Below are 13,713 nucleotides of genomic sequence, written 5' to 3'. Positions count from 1 at the left end.
GTGAGTGGCCCCTAGACACGCCTGGAGTGCCCCGGCATTATCACAGCCTCATTTCTTTTATCTTTACCTTCAGACCTCTCTGTTTATGTAGAAATATCCCACATCCATAATGCTTTAACCGAAAAGCAAAACAATTTTGTTTGGAACCTAATCAGAGACTTAACAGCTTTCCTTTAAAAAAAAAAAAATTGTTGAAATCCTTTATGAAAGCCTGGTTTCCCTGCTTTCTTTCTTTTTTTCTTTTTTCTTATTAAGACAGGATCTCTCGCTCTGTCGTCCAGGCTGGAGTGCAGTGCTGCGATCTCACTGCACTCACTGCACCTCAACCTTCCAGGCTCAAATGATCCTCCCACTTCAGCCTCCCGGCTTAGCTGGGACAACAGGTGCACACCACCATGCCTGCCTAATTTTTTGCATTTTTTGTAGAAGTGGGTTTTCCCCATGTTGTCCAGGCTGGCTTTGAGCTCCTGGGCTCAAGCCATTCACCCTCTTCATGTTCCCAAAGTGCTGGGATTATGGGCATCAGCCATCACGCCCAGCCTCCCTGCTTCTTTACTTTGGTTCCTCAGGCATATTTCCCCTAACTATAGGTGTGTTTAGTTTACTTCCTAGTGGAATAAAATAAAAATATTTTAGGCTGGGTGCGGTGGCTCACGCCTGTAATCCCAGCACTTTGGGAGGCCAAGGCGCGCACATCATGAGGTCAGGAGTTCGAGACCATCCTGGCCAACATGGTGAAACCCTGTCTCTACTAAAAATACAAAAATTAGCTGGGCGTGGTGGTGGGCGCCTGGAATCCCAGCTACTGGAGAGACTGAGGCAGGAGAATCGTTGAACCAGGGAGTCAGAGATTGCAGTGAGCCGAGATTACGCCACTGCACTCCAGCCTGGCGACAGAGGGAGACTCCATTTCAAAATATGTGTGTGTATGTGTATTTTAGTCATGTTACTCTGCTCCAATTTCTAGGTTTTAGTTGCTCTTTAGCTGGGGTCATAGTGGTACGATAAGAGGGGCACCGTGCTCTGTCTGCTCCAGGGACTCAGGCTGGCCAGACCCTGGACAGTGGAATGAGCAAGTGACATTGCTGTCTTCTTCCTCTGTAAGATGTAGAGAAGAAGCCCAGCTTGGCTCCGTCACGCGGTGTGGGTGAGGGGCACGTGAAACAGCCTCTGGGAGGGCTCTTGGAACGAACCTTGCTAGGCAAGGTGAAGGGAGTTGTGTTTTTCATAACTAGTCATTTTTATTTTTTTCTCAGGAGTGCTAATGGTTGGTTGTTAATCTTTTAAAATTTGAGAAACGTGATGAAGGATTTGGGCTTCCCCATCTCATATGGGGAATTTGTGCTGGAATTTGTATTATTTTGTTATTTGTTCATCACTAATTCTGCTGCCAGTTTCTATTCACCATTTAGAACTAAGTCCATTATTTTTTCTTTTCTTCTGAGTTCTAAAATTATTTGTTCCAGAAATCAGTTAAATGGAAACTCTCTCCTATTATGTTCATTCCAAATGAATGAACATAATAGAAGCTCTTTATTTTCATTCTTCTTGGTCTGATTTTGTAGCTCCATGATTTAATGTGACACCTCTCAGTCATGTGGTCATCAGCAGCTGCTCGAAGTAGAGCACTAGTTTATGGTTCTGTACTACCACTTCTTTTCTGAACATAAGTTTTAAACAACTTCATTGAGTTGTCATGGGCATTAAATGGACTGAACTGATGAATGTTAGCTGCTTAGACCAGGGCCTAGCACGCGGTGAGCACTCAGTTCATGCTGGCTGTCCTCACATCCCGTCTCTTGGATGGTCCTGTACCCACTCTCTTCCCCTTGGCCATGCTTGGGGGCACAGTGCCAGGGCAACAGCCTTTGCTTGATGGTGGGTTCTAGTTGGCCAGTGGGGTACGGAGTTTCACAAATCTTGTATAAAAAGCATGGAGCGACACCCAAGGTGAATCAGGGGCCAGAGATCCAAGAAGTAAACCTAGAATTGGAGCCTCAGAGTTTATGGCTTAGGAAACCAGGGGGTGGGGAAAAAGAGGAGCAGCTGGAATAGGTCCACAGGATGGTCTGTGCTGATCAGGCGTTGAACAGGAAGGGACCCATGTGTGAACTGGACAGGACCTTCCAGGTAACCCTCTAGTTGCTCTGCTTCCCTTCACCCTGAGAAACCTTAGATGTACCATGCGTGGATGAGGTACTGTAGGAGACCGAATATCACTGCCTTTTCCCATGACCCCACCTCTAGTACAACTAAATACACCAGCCTAGGAAGCGGGATAGTGAGCCTGGGGTTTGAGAGCACATTGGCAACAACAGCAGTCACTGCTATTGATTGTTCACCTCCTATGTGCCAGGCACCTTGGAAGGCACTTGGTGTAGCCACCCTGTTCCAGGAGCAGTGACTGGCTCCCAGCAGTTCCAGAGGGTTTGGGTTGGAGACCAGCTTCGCTGACCTGAGCTGGGAGAGATTGCAGTGGTGGCAGGAAGGGAATGGTGTCAGTGTGGCTGGGCAGAGGAAGGGCCAGTGGGAGGCAGGGTTTGCCTTGAATGTGGGCAGTAGTGGCCCTGGGGTGGCAAGGGTTTATTCATTGTCATGATGGGAAGGGTGAAGTGAAGTCCAGTTCCCACCATGGGGCAGTGGGATGGTGATTACTACCAAGGCCATCTCCAGCAGTTTTTATTTACATTTTTTATAGCAGTAAAATTTATACATAAAGTGAAATTTACCATTTAACTACTTTTAGGTGTAAAATTTGTTTTGTTTTTTGTGTTTTGAGATGGAGATTCGCTCCTGCTACCCAGGCTGGAGTGCAATGGCGCGATCCTAGCTCACTGCAACCTCCGCCTCCCCAGGTTTAAGCGATTCTCCTGCCTCAGCCTCCCGAGTAGTTGGGACTACAGGTGCCCTCCTGGCTAACTTTTGTATTTTTAGTAGAGACAAGGTTTCACTGTGTTGGCCAGGCTGGTCTCAAACTCCTGACCTCAGGTGATTCACCCACCTTGGCCTCCCAAAGTGCTGGGCTTACAGGCCTACATGTAAAATTTAGTGGCATTAAGTACATTCACATTGTTGTGCAACCATCACCATCATCAGTTTTCTGAAGTCTTTCACCCCAAGGAAACTCCATCCCCATTGAACAATAACTCCCTGTTCCCTGCCCAGGCCCCTGGTAACCACTCTTCTATGTTGTGTCTCTGGAGTTGCCTATTCCAGGTACCTCATATAAGTGGAGCCATACAATACTTGCCCTTTTGTGTCTGGCTTATTTCACTTTGCATAATGTCCTCAAGGTTCCTCCCTGTTGAAGCATATGCCAGAATTCCCTGCCTTCTTAAGGCTGAATAATATTCCACTGTATGTACAGACCACATTTTGTTGACCCATTCCTCAATGGATGGGCGCTGTTGGCATTAAGAGCAGCATACTGGGCATTTTATTGAGGTGCCGTTCGTGTCTTCAGGCATCGGAGAATGGTGCGTGCTCAGCAAGTGTCCCCATATCCTTGTCCTCAGATGTAACTGTGGAGTGGATTTCAACCCAGGAGATCTTTCTCATGGGAGTGATCTTTTAGACTGTTCCACTCTCACTTCTAATTCCTATCTAGTTAGCTCAGAACAATCTGATTCATGTTTTCTCTTTTCTTTAGTTTTTCTGTTTCCCTCCCCCTCACCTTCTACTTATTCTGTTTACTGTTTATCCAGTTCTTTCTTTCTTAGACTCCACCCCACTCCCACTCCATTTATTCCTCTTGTCCTCTCATGTCATTTCCTCTAAATGCTCTCTTCTGGAATACTCTCTTTTCCTTCTGTTTTTCCATTACTTTCCTCTCTTTTCTTCTCTTGCCTTTTGTATTCCTTTCTTTCCCCTAGTTAGTTTCTTCCTGCTCTGCCATTTAAAATTTGTGTCTCAGAAATGACCCTGGTCATTATTTCTTTCATGTAACATATATAAGTGCTTACCATAGTGTAGCCTCTGTTCTCAGCACTTTGCAAATATTATATCATTGAGTCCTGTTTACACCTCTGTGAGGGTGATACTGTTCTTGTCTCCATGTTACAGGTGATAGAGTTGAGTCGTAGAGAGGCTGGGCAATTCGTACCAGGTCAGCTGCTGGTGAGCTGGAGGCGGGGCTGGAAGCCGGGCTGGGTGGCCCCAGTGGGTGCCTGGCCCCTCCACTCTGCACTGCTGAGCGTGCTGGGAATGCAGGATGCCGGAATGCCTTGTGCTGTGCTCAAGGCGGAGGAACGTTGTAGTTCAAAGTCAAATCAAACATAGTGAGTTCTTGTCCCACCTAGCTCCAAAATGTTTAGAATTTTGGATGCAAGTCTTCTGGATACAAGTCTCATCTTTATACCTACGTAAGAGTCTTATTGGTGTTTTATCTTACACTGTTTAGTCTTCTGTTTCTTCAAGTACCATGGTTTTTTAAAAAATCATTTTGTCTCAATTATAGAGCTGAAAAGATACTTTGATGAGCTTATTTCACAAAGAGGTAACTGGTTTGTCTAAATGCATTTAGTTTTGTTTCCTTGCTTTTTTAAATCACTGACATTGTAACAGATGATTGCTTAAATTTTTATTTTATTTCAGCTTAATTTATTTCAATTTAATTATAAGTTAATATGCTTTTCTATTATTCTGGGAATCAAAAGATGGTGTGTAACATAGTTTTAAAGGGAGTATACATTTAAAATGCCATCAAATAAATTACAATGTGCATTTGGAATTTAACCTATATCTCAGTTGTCTTTTGTCTTGTGCCCGTTCTTACTGGGAAGGTTCTAGCTTGGTGCCTCTTACCTCATTGGTTTTCTTACCTCATTCATTGCCACCTAGCTTAATTCACTGTTTTCGGTTCACAGACCTTGAACATTTGCATAGAACAGACATTACTTAATTTTTGCCACTTTTTACCCTAGCAGGTTGCTAATTTGGGCCTTCCTGTGACACTGCTTTTCTCCTTCGTTACTCTGCATCAAGCTTTTCTTTGATGTATGGTTGTTACGCAGAGCTTTTATAATCTCATAGGATTATTCTAAAATTTTCAAAGTGGGTATTTTGTAATGAGCTAATTTGTATCCTAGAACTTTTATCTTAGACAAAAAGAAAGAAAGAGAAAATAGAAATAAAGGAAGAAAGAGAAAGGCACTAAAAAAGTGGAAACCATTTTTGTCACAAGGAGGGAGGGCTCGTCTCTTGCCAGGAGACCACCCTTCAGAGACCTGGCACGAGTTTTCTATCCAGATCACTGCCCTCTCGAATCTCACTAGCTCTTAAGCAGAGGTTGCTGACTTTGCTGGACTATTGTGATGGCTGGTAAAACACTTTTCCTTGACTTGGGCTACAGAGCGCAAGACTGTTTCTCTAAGCGGGCAGTCAAGGGCCACAGTCTTAAAGAAACGAAGACAAAGCTAAGATAAACAGCGTCCTGCAGAATCAGGAATCTCTCGTTGAAGACTCCTCTAAATCCTTTCCATGGTCAGTCCTGTGGCCACAGTGTGACCTAGGGCTAAGAGTGTTGGAAGTCTCAGCCTCTGATTCTGGTGTTGCCATTGACTTGCTCTGGACTTGACATGATTCTATAAAATAGAAGTTGTTCCAGATGATCTGTCCTCAAACTATCCTCCCTAAAACACTAGTGTTCTAGAGCTGGACAGAGGTGTCTTTCATTTAATAGAAATCAAGGACAGTATTTGTTTAATTATGATTTTTCAGTCTCACAAAATGTTGTTAACTCTTTGTTGCTGTTGTTGCCAGTCATTTTAGCCAGCATTAGGATGTGACAAGCGAACAAGTGGCAAAAAAGTTGGTGGAAAACTTGGGAATACCTAATCTTCCTTCATTTAACACTTCAAAAAATGATAATAATAAAGTTGGCTGGGTGCAGTGATTCATGCCTGTAATCCCAGCACTTTGGGAGGCCAAGGCGGGTGGATCACCTGAGGTCAGGAGTTCGAGACCAGCCTGGCCAACATGGTGAAACCCTGTCTCTACTAAAAATACAAAAAATTAGCCAGGCGTGGTGGTGGACACCTGTAATCCCAGCTACACAGGAGGCTGAGGCAGGAGAGTCACTTGAACCCAAAAGGCAGAGGTTGCAGTGAGCTGAGATTGCACTACTGCACTCTAGCCTGGGTAATAAGAGCGAAACTCCATCTCAAAAAAAAAAGAAAAAAAAGTAAAGTGAGGCTGGATATGATTGTTACATGGCTCATTAGTGGAGTCATTTATACTGGAATCATCATGCAGGTCCAGTGTTCTTAGTTTGTGGGATGAGAAGCAGTGTAGAATTGTGGCTGAGCATGTGGGCTAGGCAGCCTCATGCCCAGGCTGCATCATAGCTCCACTGCTTCCTAGCTCTGTTACCCTGGACAAGTCACTTCGCCTCTCTCTGTCTCCATCCATCACCTGTAAAGTAGAGATATAATGTACCTACTTCATAAGTTATTGTGAGGATTAAATGAACCAATATGTGTGATTAGTGTAATGTCGTCAAGATTCCTCCCTGTTGAAGCGTATGCCAGAATTCCCTTCCTTTTTAGGGAACGTGCCTGGTTCATAACAAATGCCGTACATGTCAGCTATTAATATTTCATGGTGCTATGTCTTCAGGGTCCCTGTCATCTGAACATATTTCAGAACTATGGGCCTAGAATTTCTCTTCTAATTCTGAAATTAGTTCTGTTATTCTACACCATAGAATTTGATTTCCTATTATCTTTCTTCCCCCTTTTTATAACTCAATATCTTAAAGAAGATGTGTTTTCTCTATACACTTATTTTTTTAGTTACCAAGTGGAATCTGATCTTAAGTATGAGTTTAGAAGGGTGTGTTTTCTGTTTCTTGACATACAGGTGTTTTGTGTTACGCACAATTTACCATTGTTTTCTATTTGTGTTTTGTTTTTGTTTTTTGAGACAGGGTCTCACTCTGTCACCCAGGCTGAAGTGTGGTGGCACAATCTCAGCTCACCTCAACCTCTGCCTTCCGGGTTCAAGTGATTCTTGTCTCAGCCTGCCGAGTAGCTGGGATTACAGGCACGCACCACCACGCCTGGCTAATTTTTTTTTTTTTTTTCTACTTTTAGTAGAGATAGGGTTTCACCATGTTGGCCAGGCTGGTCTCAAACTCCTGACCTCAAGTGATCTGCCCACCTTGACCTCCAAAAGTGCTGGGATTATAGGCGTGAGTCACTGTGCCAGGCCTTCCTATTCGTTAAATATCTAATATTCTTAGTTCTTTATCCTTATATATGAAGAAGGTGGAGCTCAGAGAAATTAAGCAAATTGCCAAAAGCTACAAGTGGCAAATCCAAGCTTTGAAGCTAGCCTGTCTGATTCCAAAGACGACTCTAACACAAATATGTACAAATCCAGCCCAAGGCCTGTAGTATTTATGGTAACTCACTTAAACAAAGCCCAAGTATCATTTCTTTAAATGGAGACTAATTGCTATATAAATATTCTGAAGAATGCTCTTTTTATGCTTGGGTCAGCAAAAATCACCATATAGCTAGTGCATATTCGTTGAAAGAAAAGTGAAATGTTAAATTTTTTTAAATGAGCAATTGCTTGTTTATCAGGCCAGAGTCTCTGGGTCATCCACTCCTTTTCCCCTAAAGGAACCGTCCTGTCTGAACATGTTTTTGCTAGCTCTGCAGCGGGGGAGTGTGTGGCAGCAGAGTGCCCAGTACCTTGCCATCCTCCTGGCACCTGCTATTTGCACCCTACCCAGCCTTTTTTGCTGCCTTGAGGTTTTCCCACTGCCATGCAGCACAGAGCTGGCTGCTGTGTTAATTTTTTTTTGTTATGATTTGATTCTTTGCACTCATCCTTTGCTGTGTTTCTATAGTGCAGTGTTGATGACTGCATCAGCAGATATTGCTTAATTTTTGCCACATTTTCCCCCAGCAGGTTGCTAATTTGGGCTCCTGAGTCCTACATCCTGGGGGGTTCTGGATGTTGGCTTTAGCTGAGAAGGGCTTAGTAATGTTAGGAATGAGGCTGGTGGATAGTGAGGGGGTAGGATTGCGGGTTGGGCGGCAGGAGCTCAGGGTAATATCAGAGAGAGAACAACAGAAAAATTCTGCCTCCACCCCCTAATCTCTTCTGTGGAACCTGGTCCCTGTCTGTCTGGGCTGTTTCCTGGGCCCATCCACAACTCCCTCCCCAGACTGGCACTCACCCTCCTCCATTTTTGTCCTCACAGTTTTTATGTTCATCTTGCAGGCTCATCAATCTCCCCATAACTTCTTTCCGTGGCGTGTGTAGAGTTGGATTTCAGGGAGAAAGCCCACAGTTTGTGCTCGTTAGTTCATAATGAGTCAGAAAATCAATCTCCCTATAACTTCTTTCCGTGGCATGTGTAGAGTTGGATTTCAGGGAGAGAGCCCACAGTTTGTGCTCGTTAGTTCATAACGAGCCCGAAAAGTGTATTTGTAAGCGCGTTGTCTGGAATGTGGTACGCTGCTTTCCTTATCAATAACGACGTGTCTGGCATTTTAGGTGCAAGGCCAGTACAGAAACCTTTGTTGCTTCTCAATGTGTCTGAGGTTAATAATGTACCAACAGTGCTGTAGAACTTAACCACTGTGTGTCACAACATTTTAAGTGAAATTGTATTTGTAGTTCAGCCTGGGATTCCAGATACTCATCTACCTTTGAAGGTGAATCTGGGCCTCTTCCTCCACCTCTGTGTGCAGGTGATGAAGACAGGAGCTCCTGCATCCTAAGTCCCTGGGAGTTCCGGATGTCGGCTTTAGCTGAGAAGGGCTCAGTGATGTTGGGGGCGGGGCAGGCTGGTGGATGGTGAGCGGGTAGGGCTGTGGGGTGAACGGCACGATGGGAACTCAGGACTCCTAGGCGGGCAGGTGATGGTGGAGGCTGGCACACTAGGATACTCCATTGTCTGGTGCCTGCCCAGCCTTATCGCTGAACTAGTTGGAAACGTAGAGGTTTATCCTTCCTTCCTACTTCCCCTCACTCTTCATCACTGTCACTCTCACCCTGCAAGTGTAGCCGTGGGGTGAGCTGCAAAGTGGGATGTCATCTCTCCAACTAGATTGTGAGTTCTCTGGGAGCAGAGTTTTCTGCCACCTTTTTCTCCCCGTGCTTGCCATGTACTAAAAAATGTGTTTGACGTTCACGAAGCATGAAAAAAATTGCTACCCTTTCTTCAATGTTCATCATTGTTATATGATCACAAATATTGCCATATTTTATTGAGTCTAAGATGTTGATGGTAAGATACACAGTGATTTTACACATTAGTAAGAAAAAAATCTTGCCAACTGTACTTCTGACACAAGTGGCTTTTTTTGTTTGTTTTTTGAGATGGAGTCTCACTCTGTCACCCAGGCTGGAGTGCAGTGGTACGACCTTGGCTCACTGCAACCTCCGCCTCCCCGGTTCAAGCAGTTCTGCCTCAGCCTCCCAAGTAGCTGGGATTACAGGCTCACACCACCATGCCGGCTAATTTTTGTATTTTTTAAGTAGAGACAGGGTTTTACCATGTTGGCCATGCTGGTCTCCAACTCCTGACCTCGTGATCCACCCGCCTCGACCTCCCAAAGTGCTGGGATTACAGGCATGAGCCACCGTGCCTGGCTTCACCAGTGCTTTCTGTCATTTAGTATTTTAATTATATACTTATTGAAAGAGCTCTTCTAGATTTGTTTAGATGTTGATTTTTATCATCTCACTCTTTGGCATACAAAAGAGTGAAAATATAAAGAGAAATAGATTGACTAAGATATTCCTAAAATTTCTCCAAGAGTCTGATTCTTCAGAATCTTTGTTGACTCAGAGTACTTGATGTGGGTGGTTTTCCACACAGTATCATTCTCTGTGCCACGAAGAGCGTTGGTGATGTGGCGTTTCTCAAAAGAGGGCACACCACTGTCTCCGGGAATCTCCTCTAAGCATCTATTACCTGTTCTGCAAGTTTTAAACCTGCTGTTTTCTCACTCAACCTCAGGCCATTTTTTTTTTCCTGTGAATCTCAGTAATAACAACACATCATACAGCTTCATCCACATGGGCTGTCTTTTATAGCCAGGTTCTGTAAGGGCCTCGGTGGTTAAGGTCATTTTTCCAGTGGTGGATATTTGCTTCTCTAATAAAATTTGTGCCCTGCTACTGTTTCCATGTCTTTTGGTTTGAATACCGAGTTATCGTGTAATCTTTTTTTTAAAGTGGCAGTTAGGCTAAGTATGTCAGCAGTGCACATGACTCAGTCGAAGTGAGATCACACATGAGTGGGCAGTGACCCTATGTCCCGACTGCCACCTGGATGACAGTAACTGCAAGATGCCACTGATTGTAAAATAGATACCTATTCCAGAAATGTTAAAATATGGGGGGAAAGTGCTTTATAGACTCGATGAAATATATAACATGTAGTTAATTTTTACAGTAACCATGCAGGGCAGGTAATTTGGATTAATTAATTAATTAATTAATTTATTTATTTTTAGACAGAGTCTCCCTCTTGTTGTCTAGGCTGGAGTGCAGTGGCTCAATCTCAGCTCACTGCAACACCCGCCTCTCAGGTTCAGGTGATTCTCCTGCCTCAGCCTCCTGAGCAGCTGGGATTACAGGCGCACGCCACCGTGCCCAGCTAATTTTTGTATTTTTAGTAGAGATGGGGTTTCACCATGTTGGCCAGGCTGGTCTCGAAGTCCTGTCCTCAAGTGATCTGCCTGCCTCGGCCTCTCAAAGTGCCGGGATTACAGGTGTGAGCCGCTGCGCCCAGCTGGTAGTTTGGACTTTTAAGTGCGGATACTGAGGATCAGAGCGTTTGGCTTACTAATGCCCCAACTAAGTACATGGAAGATTTGGGAGCTCAGAACCCAGATTTGTCTGATTGTAAAGTTCACACTTTAGACCCTGTACAGCACTGTTCAGGAAAGAAACAACTAGACTAGAAGCTGCAAGAAGCCAGGGATTTTTTTTTTTTTTTTTTTTTTTTTGATAAACTTGTTTCTTAAGGACCTAGAACAGTGCCTGGCACATACCAAGTACTAATAAATACTTGTTGAATAAAGTCAATCATTAGAGAGAAAATAGAAATGCAACCATATCATTCTCTTCCTGGAAATGAAATCTCTAACTCTTTTGGGACAAGGGGAAAAGGACAGAAAATGGCTGCTGTTTTCTAGACAAGGTATAGTTGTGGCTGTCCATTCCCTCAGGTCTGTAGGAGAGGCAAAAAGGTGAGGGGCGAAAGTCTATCCCTGGTTACCAGAGCCTGTCAGCACCTGCCGGCCAGACAGTGGTAGCATGGCTCCTGCTCCTGGGATTCTTCTACTGTCTCCCGTAAATCAAAATCAACAGGGCTGCAAACATTGTGGAGTTAAAAAGAAAATTAATAAAGGAAAATCAATATGACAAGCCTTACTATCAAAGATATTCAGGTACAAGGAATGTATTGTTAGATTTCTTTTCTTTCTCCTTTTTTTTTTTTCTTTGAGACAGAGTCTTGCTCTGTCACCCAGGCTGGAGTGCAGTGGCATGATCTGGGCTCTCTGCAGCCTCTTCCTTTTGGGTTCAAGCAATTCTCCTGTCTCAGCTTCCTGACTTGCTGGGACTACAGGTGCACGCCACCAAGCCTGGCTAATTTTTGTATTTTTAGTAGAGATGGGGTTTCACCATGTTGCCCAGGCTGGTCTTGAACTCCTGACCTCAAATGATCTGCCCACCTTGGCCTCCCAAAATGCTGGGATTATAGGTGTGAGCCACCTTGCCCATCCAAATTGTTAGATTTTTAAAGAGTATAAAATGTTTTGAAAATTCTGAAGCTCTGTATGGCTCATTTGTGAAATATGAAAATTGATATATTTGATCATCTACTAGGTACTAGACCTTGTGCCTAGAGTTGTTACATACATCATTTAACCCTCACAATAAAATCATCTCCATTTTACATATGATAATCACTTTAACTTCGCTAGTATCTTCCCTCAGAGATTCCAAAACGTGGGATACTAACACATAAAATGCAAGATACATTGTAAAGCAATGTATGTCCAAAGTTCTCATCATAGTGTCACATGTAATGGCAAAATATTAGAAATAACCTAAGCGTTTATGAATGCAAGATTAAAAATATGCAGCTGTAATGAAGAATGAGGAATGTCTGTATATATATGGAACAATATGAAGGGTATGATATTACATGGGACAAACGAGATCTAGAACAAATGCTACCGTGGTGGAATCAGTAGTATGCGTCTATTTGTGGTTGGAGAGGGAGAGAGAATATATATGCTTGTGTGTATGTACACAAAATAATTTTTGGAAGAAAATACAATAAATTGATAATATAGGTTGCTTCTGAGGAATGGCTAGAGCATTCCAGGTAGGGCGATTGTCCACTGTATACGTTTTTGTGCCTTTTGAATTTTGAGCCAGCTGCATTTACTACCTATTAAAAGAGATACAAATATAATTTAAAAAGAAGATATGAAGTATACCTTTCTAGACATGAAAACAAAGACAAAAAGATGCTCTGGGCTGTGTGGGTTTTGTGAGGGCATGGACTGTACCTGCCGATCCCCGGAGCACCCCAGTGACTAGCATAGTACACACCTGAGCATTTGTGCAATCAGTGAGCCAAGCTGAAGGAAACAAAACAAGTCAAATTCCTCTATAGGAAGGACACCACATCTCTTCTGTGGTGTCTGCTAAAAATACATATCCTGAATCTAACCAGGAAGAAACATCAGACAAACTTAAATTGAGGAGCATTCTGAAAAATAAATGACCTGTGCATTTCATAAATGTCAAGGTCACGGCAGACCAAGAAAGAGCAGGGAACTGTTTGGGATTGAAGGAGACTGAAGGGCAGGACAGCTGAGTGTGCTGTGTGCAATACCGGATTGCATCCCAGGCCAGGAGAAAAAATGTTGTATTCTTTTTAAAGGACGTTCATTAGAGTTGACAAAATTTGAATAAGGTCTGTGAATTAGGTAATAGTACTGTTTCCGTGTTAACATCCTCATTTCGATAATAGTACTGTGGTTATAAGAAAATCTTGTTTTTAAGAATTAGGCACTTAGGGCCTGGTGCTGTGGCTCACGCCTGTAATCCCAGCACTTTGGGAGGCCAAGGCGGGCAGATCACGAGGTCAGGAGATCGAGACCATCCTGGCTAACGTGGTGAAACTCCGTCTATACTAAAAATACAAAAAAAACTAGCCGGGCATGGTGGCGGGCGCCTGTAGTCCCAGCTACTCGGGAGGCTGAGGCAGGAGAATGGTGTGAACCTGGGAGGTGGAGCTTGCAGTGAGTGGAGATCGCGCCACTGCACTCCAGCCTGGGTGACAGAGCGAGACTACCTCTCGGGGAAAAAAAGAAAAATAGAATTAGGCACTTAGAAATTTAGGGGAAAAGGGGCATTGTGTTGGCAACTTACTCTGAAATGGTTCAGGTGAAAAAAGGGAGAGAAAGAAAGAGAAAGGGGAAATAATAAAGTAAACATGGTAAAATGTTAACATCCAGGGAATTGGAGTGAAGAAATACAGGAATTCTTTGTACTATTTTGACAACTTTTATGTCTGAAGTTATTTCAGAATAAACAACTTTAAAAAAAAAGCTTCCTACATGGAACATGTTATGGCTTCCTTCCCTCCTTCCTTCCTTCCTTCCCTCCCTCCCTCCCTCCCTCCTTCCTTCCTTCCTTCCCTCCCTGCCTCCCTCCCTCCCTCCCTCC

Source organism: Theropithecus gelada, chromosome 14, assembly GCF_003255815.1.
Source record: "Theropithecus gelada isolate Dixy chromosome 14, Tgel_1.0, whole genome shotgun sequence".
Classification (NCBI taxonomy): Eukaryota; Metazoa; Chordata; class Mammalia; order Primates; family Cercopithecidae; genus Theropithecus; species Theropithecus gelada.
This window is presented reverse-complemented; position numbering follows the sequence as displayed.